Source organism: Notamacropus eugenii, chromosome 1 (genome assembly GCF_028372415.1).
Source record: "Notamacropus eugenii isolate mMacEug1 chromosome 1, mMacEug1.pri_v2, whole genome shotgun sequence".
Lineage (NCBI taxonomy): Eukaryota > Metazoa > Chordata > Mammalia > Diprotodontia > Macropodidae > Notamacropus > Notamacropus eugenii.
The window spans coordinates 719,126,915-719,141,077 of NC_092872.1; the positions used below are offsets into that span (position 1 = coordinate 719,126,915).

Below are 14,163 nucleotides of genomic sequence, written 5' to 3' on the forward strand. Positions count from 1 at the left end.
TGAGAACATAATTCATAACCCACTTATCTACCCCCACCCCAAAGTAGGTGCTTAATAAGTATTTGTTGGTTGTTAGGTCAGTTTCATAGCCCTGAACCATGGGTTGGTATAAGTAAGGTGGATTTTAGTGTGTGTAAGGTGGATTTTATTACTCTTTCTTAGAGCTTAGTTTCCCAGGATCCATAGCCATAACAATCTGTTGTTCCCAGGAGTAAGAGATGAGTTCTCATGGTTCAAAACATCTCCACCACACTTAGCAGCATTATATAATGATAAAAAATATAAACACCTGTGCTTAAATTATAAATATCTACTGCAACTGCACAGTGAGATATAGGGATAAAGTAAGGTAAAATTGGAGACTATTGCTCGCAATACGCCTTCTTTGTCTGATGCCCTATAAAACAGGTGGACCCTGGTCAGTGAGTGAGAAACCCTTAGGGTTGAATACACAAGCTGAAATCTTGTGTGTGACTTGACCAGCCCCCATCGAGGTTTGGGGTGAATCTGTGTTTGCCTCAACTAGCCCCCATTGAGGCTTGAGGGAATTTAGGGGAATGCTCAAGCTGTGCCTGTCTCAATTGACTCCATTAAGACATAGGGGTAGTTGCCCCACCTTCACACATGCCCCTGAGAGAAGAAGGGGTGTTAGGGAATGATGTAGGAGTTGGTGTTCCCATTACCAGCAACTCCCTTTGAGAAGACTAGACTAGAACAAAGTAAAACTGTCTTCCAGGCTGTCTTCCTGTTGGACCCAATTAAGATCAAACCTGCTAATGAGAGAGGTACTAGAAGCCCTCCTGTGTTTCCTACCTAACACTTGATGTAGTTGGTGTGTTGATCTAACAGTTGGCTCCTCCCAACAGGCACATAGAGTATGGTGAGAAATGTGCATATATAGCATGTCTCTAGTTTTCAACAAAAATGTGTAGTAACGTCCCCAGTTCCCATAAAATCATTCAGGGTTTTTAGTTTTTAAATGGTGCCAGGCAAAGGATGGCCAATATTTTCACCCTAGAGAAAAATCAGAACCCAAAGGTTTATAGGAGCCCATTAACAAATGTGTGCCATGGTTTTGATTCTCCTTGGAAGGCAAACAAATCTAAGGTGGCTGATTGGCCATGGCATTCTTGTGAATCCCTCTCATAGGAACCCACAAGGTTTCCCAAAGATTCTTGAGGCCAAGCTATCCAGTGGGGTGGGCTCATAAAGATTTAAAAATTGGCTTCCCCCAAGTCTCCTAAAAAGATGCACATTTAAATCTAACCTGCAGTATTAGCACTTTCTCCACAAACCAAGCCCTGCTTTGTAGTTAGGTATCTGAATATGCAAGGTGTAAATGCCACCCCCACCCAGCCTGGCTGCATTTGAGTTCTGAGGGTGTTTCCACCCACCCCACTCCAGTTTAGCACTAGATGCTCCCTGCAGCAGAGCCTGGGGGCCTGAGCTAGGTAACCTTGAGGCTTGGATCTTTTCCTTAGACTGAGGCTCCACTTCTCTGAAGCTGCACTGCGGGGTGGAAACAGAAGGAAGAAAAGGAATCATAGTTAGCTCCCATGGCCACTCGATTCTTCTTGTCCAGAAGTCATGTCTGACTCATGACCACATTAAGGGTATTTTGTTGTTTTTGTGACAAAGATACCAGAATGGTTTGTCACTTCCTTCTCCTGCTCATTTTACAGATGAGGAAACTAAGGCAGACAGGGTTAAGTGATGTCAAACAGCTAAGAGCTGTCCAAGGCAGGACTAGCACTCAGTCCTTCCTTCTTCCAGATACAACATTCTATCTCCTGCACTACCTTGCTGCCTGTGGCATCAATCCCTGTAGATCTGTGTGGCTGATGTGTGTATAATCATGGAATATCATACCTGGAAGGACCTTAGAGATAAAGATGGACATTTTTTACATTCAAACCTTTATCTGAGAAAATTGCTGCAAAATCAGGTCAAATCAATGAACAGGTGATTACACGCTGACTGCGTGTCAGGCTCTGTGCAAATACTGGGATTCAAAACCAGGCAAAACAATCCCAGCCCTCCTTACAGTCTAAGGCAGGGGACAACATATGAGTGATCATGTACAAACAAGATGTTTACAGGATAAATTGGAGGCAGTCTAAGAGGGAAAATGCTAGGAATGAGGGGAACCAGGAAAAATGGCTTGGTTGCCGAAGATGGGATTTTAGTTGAGATTTGAAGGAAGCCAGAAGCAATGGTGAGGAGGCAGAGTATTCCAATGTGGGAACAGCTAGCGAAAACACTCAGAGTCAGAAAATCAAGAAACAACCAGGCCACTGCCACTGGATCAAAGAGATGGGTCAGGGAGTAAGATGTAAGAAGACTAGAAAGGTGGGAGTGGGCTTTGCTCTGAAGGGCTTTGAGTGTCAAATAGAACATGTTGTATTTGCTCCTAGAAGCCCCTGGAGTTTATCATGTAACATGATCCCACCGATCTTTTAGGAAAATCACTTTTATGAGGGGGTGGCAATGTCACAGGAGAGAAGGGAATGTATTTGAGAGATGATGCAAAGGTAAGATTGACAGGTCTTGGTACCAGTTTGGATATGGAGGAGGAAAGACATTAAGGAATCCAGAATAACTCCAAAGTTGTGAACCTGAGAGACTAGGAGGATGTGTGTTAGATGGTGTTGACCTCAACAGTAATAGGAGAGATAGAAAAGAGAAAGTGTTAGGGGGAAAGTTAATGAGTTTAGTTTTGGATATGTTGAGTTTAATATCTATGTCCACTGGACATTCAGTTCCAGATGTCTAAAAAGGTAATCAGACATCAGCAGACAGGTTGAAAATCATCAGCATAGAGACAGTAATCGAATCCGTGGGCACTGACGAGATCATCCAGCGAAGCAGTTTAGAGAAAGAAGAGAAGAGGTCCTGGGTCAGAACCCTATGGGACTCCTATGATGAAAGGGTGTGATATGGATGAGGATCCAGCAAATGAGACACAGGTGTGTTTCTCTAGGAGAGAAAGGAATCTGAAAAACCTGGAGAGAAAAAAGGATCAAGAAATGGGTGATCAGCAATGCCAAAGGCCAAAGAGATGCCAAGAAGAATAAGGACTGAGAAAAGACCATCAGATTTGACAACTAGGAGATGACTAGTAACTTTGGAGAGAGTAGTTTCCATGGAATGACTAGGTCAGAAGCTAGAGTGTAAGGAAATAAGAAGTGAGTGAGAGGAGAGAAAATGGGGGCAGCTATTATAGACAGCCTTTTCAAAGAATTTAGTTACAGGGGATAGAAAAGATACAGGACAACAGTTATCAAGGTTGGAAGCCCCCACCAGTCTGTTCCTCCATTGATTATCAGTGGATATCATTTAACCAGCCAGAGTTAATTAATTTTTAAAAACAAATGTTTACTAAAGCTGTTTAATAGGCAAAATGGTACACAATATCTCCTCCCCACCCCAACCCAAGGGCAAACTATTCCACACAAAAAAATCCAGAAAAATTGGGCTCAAGCTGAGAGAGAGAATACTATGGCAAAAGGAGAACTCCCAGTCCCTGCTTCCTAGAAAGCCTCTATGCCCCTCCCTCATGTGAAGTGTTCCTTACATATTAGGTAGCTTTCTGTTGTACTTTTTGTGCAGTCTAGAGCTGCCTTTCTTCAGGATGTCTGGGTTTTCTTCAGTGTGTCTATCAGCACCTACTGTTTTAGGACTGTGTGTTCATCCTTCTTTGCCGAAGACCATGCCATCAGAGAAATAATGACATGACTTGCACTTGACTTTGTTTTGAGTGAGGTAGGGCTGTGCAGGTCACCAGCCTCACTTCTCCTCCAGAGTCATCTGAATCCAGTGATAAGATACCCATCAGAATGACTGGAGACAACCAAGGATGAGGCAGTTGGGGTTAAGTGACTTGCCCAAGGTCACACAAATAGTGAGTGTCAAGTGTCTGAGGCAAGATTTGAACTCAGATCCTCCTGACTCCTGCACTGGTGCTCTATCCACTGCACCACCTAGCTGCCCCTGTTTTAGGAATACTCAAACTAGCAATATGGTTGCTCATGAGAAATCCAAATCATCTCTGGTTGAAGTCACCCAGTTAAGTAATTCCCTCTAAAGGGCCTATCTAAAGCTGCTTTACTCCTAGCCTGACCCACTACTGGATCCCCAAAATCTGAACTAAATAGCTATTTTTATCCAAGTCCCACAGTTGTTACCACCTTTTTAACCAATTCCAATATACTTCTCATGTACACATTTCATCTAATCATGTTCGCTCCTTCCCAATTGAGTGGGGACTTTGTCTGGACCTTGTTTAATTCCTTTGATTGACTGACTTGATTCAGTAGAGGTGTTCTCATTTTATAAAGATATTAGGGTGAAAAGCAGGTTGTATTTATTCCCAATGGAGGAGATGATTGATTGATTCAACTGATCCTCCACCATTACACTAATTTTCTTGGTGTTAGGTTTAGAGTTATTTCGATTTATATTTCAAGTGTACTAGGCATATTTGAAAGCAATAAGGAAGTAAGTAACCAGTAGATAGGAAAATATTTTGTATTAGTGAGAGGGTGGAATGGTTACGATTGCAATCTGCTGAGGAAGAAAGGTGGGGATGGGATTAAGGCATATAGAAAGGAATTGACCTTCACAAGGAGAAGAGTCACCTCATTGTCAGAGATGGGAAGAAAGGGGGGGCAGAGTAACATGATGTCAAGGGATTTTGAGAAAGAAGAGATAGCTCAGGAGGGCTTTTGTTTTCTCAGTAAAGTAAGAGATGGGAAGGAGCATCTCCCACTCTTCTGATCTATATCTCAGCACTGGACCCAGAGGGCTGTGGAGGAGAAAGTGAGGCTGGTGACTTTGCACAGCCCTTCCTCCCTTAAATCCAATTCACTTACAAGTCATGGCGTCACCTTCCTGATGTCATGGTCCTCTTCCAGAACGAAGGAGAAACAACAACAAAGGAAGAGGCACCATGCTCAGCTAACATGGAGAATGGAGGTATGGGAAGCTAGAGGAAAGAAAAAAAAATATTAGCATAGCTTCTGTGGGAATTAATTAGGAAGGGATTAAAACATTGCCTTGTTATAGTGATGATCTAGCTGAATTTTGGTAATATGAATTTATAATGTATTCAGTCGGCACAGTTGTGTCTTTCTCCATTAGGCAGCCCATGAGGAACAGAAGAGGAAATGGGTATGTAATGAATAAATGCAATAAAGGTAAACTGAGGTACATACTCTGAGCAAAATCAGTTTATTAACAATGATGCATATAACTGTTTAAAATGTGGGTCAGACTGGCCACCTCAGTAAGGCCGGTGACCCCAGTGAGAAGGAGGAACCTTCTTTACTGACTTGCAGGAAGGGAGGAGGTCTGGGTAATTTGGGAACATTACAATTGGCTACACAAATAAAAGTGGGTTGGTATTAAATTAAGAAATGTTCATTGTTTTATGAGACCCATTCTCCTCTTCTAATCTTGCCTCACTGTCTGCTTGGAAGGGGTCAAATCTCCTCTAATTTCACAAGAATAGGTAAGGACAGACAGCATGTCTTTTGGGGGATGGAACCCTGTTAAGCTGGTTGGAGCTTAGGAACAACAAGCATGTATCCCAGGGGCTAACTGCAGGAGTGATAACCTCATTCCCCTTCAACCACTCCTTTAAACTAATTCGGAGGGAAAACTGCATCCCTGAGCAAGGAGAGTTTAGGTAGAGAGTAACTCAAGTACAAAAATCAATACGGTGAAAATCAGAGGTCATATTAATTTTTATCTTTTCACAGGTGGTAGGAATAATCCAGGGCTGAAGTTTGGCCAGAGGGGAACACTAACAGGACAAGGGGTTTGAGAGTAGAGAATGGTGTGGAGCTGGACTGAGTCCAAAGAGCTGAGTTTGGGGAGGGAGAAAAGTAAAATTAGAGCAGAGCTAAGAGCTTGAGAATGCACTGCGGGATGAAGGAATTAGCAATGAGGAAGGGTGGGACATAGGGACATAGGGAGAGATGAAATGTTAGGTTATATCAGGATTTTTATCATGTAATACTTGTGGGTGATGGTGAGGTCCAAAGTGTGACCATTCCTGTGTTTGACTGGGGTCAAATGAAGAAATAGGTCATGAGATTTAAGGAGACTGAGGAATTGGAAGGTTGGGAAACTTGAGAGATAATTGATATGGACGTTCAAGTCCCCTGGTATAAAGACAGGAGCTGGGGAGGAAGGAGGACACTGAGCCAGGTGCTGAATTCCTTAAGAAAGGAGAGTTGATATCCAGCAGCTATCAGGATTTGGATTGGATTTAACAGAGTGAACTTCCGAGGAAGAAGAGCTTATGGAGTGTGGTGGAAGTGACAGGGGGATGTGAAGAGGATTCTCATTTTTCCCTCTAGAACAAGTGTGTCGGGGATGTGAGTGAAGGTTCACATAGTGCTGAAGAGGATGGCCAGGCATGCACAGTTGTTGGGGAGACCCAGATCTCAGTGAAGGCAAATATATAAAAAGAGTGTAAGAGAAAGGTCCAGAAAGAAGTGAAGTTTGCTTACTATAGAACAATAATTCCCGAGACCACAGTGGAAGGGGTGTGTGTGGTTGCAGTGGGACATGAGTCTGGTAGGGGAGAAGATGATGGAGATCAGAAAATGGGAGATGGGGTTTGAGCACAGCTGCTCCTATATAATTAATATGGAGGGGGGTGATGATATAGGATACCCCTATATAAGGATAGGAAGAGAAAAAGGTGGTGGGAAATTGTTAGGCATAATGGGAATGGTGAATGGCCAATGGATGATAATGCTCAGAGTTTCCAGGAGGGTTGTTGCTGAAGTAGAAGCAGGTTAAGATGACCCAGACCCAGGCCCTACCCAGTGTCCTCTGCTAACCAGGAGAACCGTCCTATACCCTGACCCTTGTTTGGCAAAGGCATATGTCAGAAGACCTGGAGAGAAAAAAGCCATTGAGGAGTAAGAGGAACTGATCATAATCCTGAATGATAATAACACTAATATAATATAACATATAAAAATTTAACTCTTCTTCTGTCTTTTGCCAAAAATAAAGTAGCCAATAACTTCTTGAGTGGCTTTCATGCAAATTCATCCTATATAAGGTGGAATAATCAACATAGAAAATCCTATTCTAGCTGTAGTTCTCATCAGTAAGGAATTTGTTATTAGGCTACAAATGAGGATCCCTTCATTCTTCTCCCATTATCTGAGCCAATAATGATAATCCCTCTACCTCTCAATTCTTTTGTACTAGGGAGATCACTTCATTTCACACACTGGATATCTGGAGAGAAAGAAAATGGCTCACATTAATTAGTTGTAGAGAGAGAGGAGAGGATTTGTAATCAATCTTTTGAGTAATACTGCCCAAAACATGGCCACCATTAATTAAAAGTGATTGATGTGATATATCTAATTAAAAGAAATGCATGTTTTCCTTTGGGTTCAGCATAGGAAATGATTGATTAAGTTGACTTCAAGCAGTAAAATAAAAGTATTTCTGTCATGCAGCCTGATGTAAAATAAGGGAGAGGGAGATCCTCAAAAAATACTTGACATCACAAACTGTAACACTTACTGCTGTGAGAACCAACCTGTGTATTGTACCAACTTCATACTTCCCTAATACTCCTTTCAAGGGACAGTAACTGGGTAAACAGGAAATTTTTTTAGTATATTTCAGTAATTGCTGCCATTCTAATATATAGCTGTAGACTTTATCCAGGAGGAAAGGTGGTGTGAGAATCTATAAACAAAGTGCTATTCAGAAAGCTGATGCTGAAAAACTATGATTTGGTAAGGAAGGCTTTTTTCTCATGACATTCTGACATTGGGGTGTCTTTACATTCTCGTTTCCTAAAGGTTGGGTGATGTTTGAAGTGTTTGCTGAACTTTGACTTGACATGACTTCTAATTAATGAATATAATGTAGAAAGACTTCTAAATACTTTGGTGTAAAGAGATATTTTACCTCTGCTCCTTTCTGGTTCTTTTTTTTTTCAGATTAAATAATTAATGATTTATTGGTAGTTTGTTGAAAACTATTAATTCCATTTAGACAATATGAATTTTGCTTATTTTTCCTCCATTATAAATACTGAGTCATTACAAAATCTCTCACATAACTGATTGGCAACTCAAAGAGAACATCTTATAGTAATTAGCTATGACAATTAGCAAAGATACAAAATGTAAACTTTTATTTCTTTCTAAATGCACTTTTAAATCAAATCCAATATGTGTACCACTCAAGTATTACTAGAATGGATTCACAAATTAAGTTTACCATTTTTGAACCTTTTTCTCTGATACAAACTGGCCATGCAGTTCTGTAACATCTGGGGGCAAAAGAGCCAAATAAACTGGGGTTTCAGTTCCTTCCTCTACATTTTTGCGGGCCTTGGGTTCCGCCATGTCAGTTCTCACCCATCCTGGGCAGCAGGCATTTGGAAGAATATTATCACCTTTCCTCTGCTCATTCAGTTATCTGGCATGGAATCTTGTCAAGACAGTGATTCCAATCTTGGACACTCCATAAGCAGTGTTAGGTCAACCTTCCTTCTCATGCACTCCCTTCTTTACATATTCCACAAACTTGTTCATGAGTCCCACCAACTCCGAAACTTCTGCTGAAGTTCTGGGGTGCAATTTTTAAGAGAACATACACTCAGAAAGCTAGAGACATTCACCATTCTACCTTGGAGTTTTATCAGAGGTAGTAACTCTGCAGATACAGTTTTGGTGCCAAAAAAGTTGGTTTGTCACCTCTGCTTGAATAGCAAAAGGTGTGGTATTAGCAACTTTGAAGGCCATTCCAGCATTGTTGACCAGCCCATCCACACCCCAGTACTGCTGCTTGACAAATTCCTGCAGGATCTAAATTCTCTGCAGGTCACTGATGTCCAGCTGGTGGAAAATAGGGTTCAGTCCTTCCTTCTTCAGCTTCTGCACGGCCTCCTGGCCCAGGGTTGGGTTCCTGGAGGTGAAAATCACGTCTCTGTGGAATTTCTTCCACCAATTACACACGATGGCAAAACCAATTCCCTTATTACTCCCAGTCACCATGGCCGCTTGCCTGTGGGAAGACATGACTCGGCTTTGGTAAAGGGCAGGAAGTCTAAGACACTAATCAGGGGCTGGTGTGGGGATGTAAGCCAGAGAAGTGGTCTCTGCTGCGCAGAAGAGCATGCACAGTTCTTTCTGGTTCTTAATAAATGTCCATTGACTGATTGACTAATATAGGAGAGAAACTTTTTGAACATAATGAATGTGGAAAGTTTTCTATACGAATTCTGCCCTTTATGTACATAAAGTACATAAGTACATCCCAAAGGAGGAACTGAATGTATTAAATTGGGAAGAGCTTTAGCTGGAAGGAAATTTTGATTTACATACTAGAGAGAAGCCATATTCATGTAATACATTTGGAAAAGGTTTCTCTCAGAGCTCAGGTCTTATTTGGCATCAGAGAATTCATTCTGGAAAGAAACCTTACAGATGTAATGAATGTGAGAATATCTTTAGCTAAAAGGGAAGTCTTGATTCACAGAAGAGAAGTGACACTGGGATAAAATCATATTCATGTAATAACGTGGGAAAGCTTTCACACATAAGCAAACTCAACACATATGAAATACTCTAAATGAAATAAAATTCAGAGAACACAGAAACTTTTAGAATGCAAGGAATTTGGGAAAAAATTGCAGTCTATCAATTAAAAGACATGGAATTCAAACAAGGCAGGAATCCCATGACTAGGGAATGTGGTAAGGCCTTCTCTGAGAAAGAAAACTTTAAGACACACAAGAAATTTCTTATTTGAGACAAACCAAGTTTACTACAGTGGAATTCACATGAGAAAGCTTTCACGTGGTATGAAAACCTTAAGGAATTTTCCATGGTTCTGCAGAGAACACTATGAATATATCAAAGCCTCATGAGTAATCAAGACACACTGTACCTCAGCTTTCATAAGGAAAGCAAAGACTAAATGGCTTTTGTAAGTAAAATGTGTGGGCACACTTTGAAACACAATAAAAATCTTGAGAATTACAAGAGATTTAATACTGAAAAGAAAAATCCTTTGAATATAACACATGTAAAGAAAGCCTTCAGGTTGCCTAACCTTCAGTACACAGAACAATTGTCACTGTGGAGAATTTTTTTAAAAATGTTTTTTAGAAAACCTTCAGCTAAGAGTCCCTTATAGAACAGGAAATAATTCATACCAATGAAACTTCATAATTATGCATGACTTTTTTCTTTTTAACTTTTGCAAAATTCTTTCTTTGCCTCCCACTCTAACAGTAGCATTATTGAAATGAGAATGTCAGTTAAAAAATTGCTCCATCCTGAGAATTTCTACCTCTCAATTACATTAATCATTATTTTTAATCATTTCTGTAATGGTTTATGTAATCATTAATTACATGTCATCTTTATGTTAATTATAAGAACCAAGTTTCTATATTGCTACCCCCCCCCAACAGAAGTTTCCCCACATGCAATAGGCCCTCATATCTGAGAGCACTGAAGGTCTTGTACATATACTAAAATCAAGTTGCCTCAAAGATCAATTACGGATGCGGAAAAGACCATCCTCCATCTTGACCCATGCTCACCAGCTAGGTAGCACTCAAGAAAGACTGTAAATGAGATCAGGCATGCTTCCTCTGTACAATGAAAGCTCTTAAATTTTCAACTGAAATCTTGAGGAAGGGAATCAATGATAAGGAGTGATGTCAGAAATGCCCAAATTGCATTGTGTCTCTAGACTCATCCTATGACCCTCACACATATCCTGGTACTTAGCATGGAGAAGTCTGATGGAGGAGCCCAACATGAACAATTAATATCCTTCCACTAATTTGTTTTCCTTTATTGCTGTAAAGTGGCAGCAAGGCAGCAAAGTGGATGGAGTATAGAGTCTGAAGTGGAGTCATCTTGAAATCTGCCTTCAGACACTTAGTAGCTATGTGATTCTGGGTAAGTCACCTAACTGGGTCTGCCTCAGTTTTCTCATCTGTAAAATGAGCTGGAGAAGGAAATAGCAATTCTTTTAGTATGTTACACATATATTTCATATTTCTTTTCAAAGCACACTTGCATAAAAATTCAGTTTCATGTACAACCTTCTTTTTTTTTCTTTGTATATTGAAATGTTTGTTTTTGTGGATGATTGATAGTCATAATAAAAAAAAAACTCTACTGTCTGGGAAGAATCACAGAGGAAGGGGATATTGACTGATTTGTCACTTCTTGACTTCATTTTTCACCCAAGATCTGACTTGCCACTTTTCAGATACTTCAATGAATCCCAATAAATAATGAATATATAAGTAAAAATAAATAATAAATCCCAATGTGAGTTGTGTATTGATTTTTCCTTTTACCTTTTATTAGCAAGAGAATTTGTTCAAAGAACATTTGCTATTAAATGTTGGGGAATGGGTGGGAGTTCATGATTACCTCTTCAAATCTTTAAATCATTCCCCTCAACCTAGTATACAAAGATCCCAGGAATTTCTTGGAAAATGCAATCAAAATAACACATCCTCCTCAAATCTTAAAATTTATCTTTTCTCATGTTTCTCACCAGCGGAAAACTGATAGAATCCATTGAACAGTTATAATCCTCAGAACCACTGGTTGCCCAGAAACTGAATGAGGGAATGTGTTGTTTTCTTCTAAGGTCAATATTAGAGACACATCTTAGCCTTAAAAAAAAAGTTTTTATTTTAAAAAATTATATTCAGTTCATTTCAACAAGCATCTGGCAAGCCTATGTTAGGTGTGAGCAGCCCTTCCTCTTTAAAGCATGGCCTTTGGACACCATCATATCACTGGAATATAGCTGAAAATAGAGTAAAGAATGGTGAAGAGGTGACCAAAGTCAACTCAAGCCATTTTGAAGATGCTGACAGTTTGGCTATGTAGCCAATAGAAAAGTTTCCTCCCAACCAGAATAAGTTAAAAAGTGTCCACAGGTCCAGTCTCCAAGTCACTGTTATCATGATTCTCCAAGAAGGCCAGTGTCCTCTCTCTGGAGACATTATCTACTCCCTAGCATCCTCCTCATGGAGATCCATCTGAGCAAGCTCATGAGGTGTGTGCATGAGCCAGACTCCCGTTCCCCAAGGAATAAGAATTGCATACAGAACTCTAAATCTCCACTATGTACAAATTTGTTGGGTCCTTCGTATATTTAAAATTGAATAAGGGCAAATTCAATACCATTCTACTCATTTGTGTCTCTTGATGAAATTCTCTCTTTCTTTAATGACTCACTGACCTGTTTTTCTATCAGTCTTTTTTTAGTATCACTATCACTCCCTCATTACTCTTCTAGCACCCATCAAAATGCATATTCTCTTAGGCATCATCCCATCACTGAAGCCAAACTGCAGACAATGGAGCAAAGAGTGGCAAAGAGATGGCCAAAGTTGACTCAAGGCCTTTTGAAGTGCCCACAGTGCCATAAAAAAATAGTAAAAACCCTTCCCCGCATGGAGTATGGTCCGAAATAAACCCACACCTTGGCCGTAACTGAAAATAAAGGTCTCATTCCAAGCCTGTGTCTGGTCCATCACCTCTCTCCCCACAAGAGGAAAGCCCTTGGGTCATGAAGGATCATCCCATCCATCCCAGCTCCTAAAGGACATCTACACTCTCAGTCATAGAAAGTCTTCCCTGGGTTTGGCTTGATTCACTCTGAGCCAGTTCATTCGTTCTTTGGTTTCTTGGGATCCATCCTTTTCCTGATTTTTCAGGGCACAATAATATCACATTGCATCCATATGCCACGATTTGTTCGGCTGTTCCATTCCCAATTGGGTGAGAGGAGGAAATGAAGGGTTAATAAGCATGTGCCTAGCAATTTGCCCAGCCCTTTACAATCACTATCTCATTTGATCCCCACAACAACCCTGGGAGGGAGATGCTTTGACAGGGATGCATTTTACAGATGAGGAAACTGAGGCAGGCAGAAGTGAACTGACTAGCCCAGGGTCACCCAGATAGGAAACGTCTGAGGCAGAATTTGAACTCAGATCTTCCTGAGGTCAGGCCCCCTGCACACTGTGCACTATGACGTCACAAGCTTCCTATTAGCTATCTACCCAATTCATGTCCAAATCAAATGTCACTTTTTTTCCATGATAACTTTTGATCCCCGCTAGGAATTTCTCCATATTTTCCATGACTTTTTCTTCGTATTTTCAATCCTGGCCCATTTAAAACTAACTGGTGGCTTCCGGACTCCATTTCCCAGAATCCTTCGGAATGAGGGTTGTTTTGGTTTTAAACCGTTTGGCAGAATCCATCTCTGCAGAGGAACAGTTCTCAGGGCCTTAGCCCCACCCCTGGCTCTTCCGGTTCCGCCCCATTCGCGTTCCCGATGACTTCTGGGAATCGTAGTTCGGTGCTCACCTTAACCAGAAATCCCAAAATCCTCTTAAAGAGATATCATTTCCTTAGTCATTGTAGAAGAGATTATTGAAGCTGGTGTTAACGCTAGTATGAGAAGTTTCAATGATATCTTGGAGACAGTTCATTTATTAAATTATTCATTCAACAAGTTTTTGAGTCATTGAATGTGTTTCACCCTATAGATGCTAAAAATGGATCATGGATCCTGTAGAAGTTTAATGGACATAAAATAAGGAAGGAAAGAGAACTCAGAAAATACTCCGACCAATAACTCCTTGGTTGCCTGTTTCCCTTTTGAATTTAATGTATTACTAATCCAAACTCTGTGAACGTGTGTTCAACCTTCCTTTGGCTCCTTCAGATATGAGTGAAGTCCTCCTCTCTCTTCTCCTCGTACACCCTAATGATAAGACATACAAGAGGTAGCACCTTTTCTCCTTCGTTTCTTCCATGATATATTTTTTCACTCCCTTTTAATTTCTTTCCTCTTGTAAGATCATCAATACAGAACAAATCATCCCAATCCTTTTTTGTCTTACTGACTTCCCTTTGGCAACTTTAGCAGATCTGTAAATCATTTGTCTCTTCTCCCCATGTTAGAACAGAATGTAAGCACTTCATCATCATTGAGGTCCTTGTAGTGGTGCAAATGTTATTTTTCTATATGTCTCAACTCCTGTGTTTGTAATTCAGAGTATCTTCTTGCTTTGACCGTTTCATGTTTCAATGATTGAAATTCCTCTATTCAATAAATATTAAT

The 14,163-nt window shown here is 40.5% G+C and overlaps 1 pseudogene; it reads right to left on the reverse strand.

The window, feature by feature from the left end:
• Nucleotides 1-8,215: 8,215 nt before the first annotated feature.
• Nucleotides 8,216-9,594, reverse strand: LOC140528563 (carbonyl reductase [NADPH] 1 pseudogene; annotated as a pseudogene).
• Nucleotides 9,595-14,163: the final 4,569 nt, after the last annotated feature.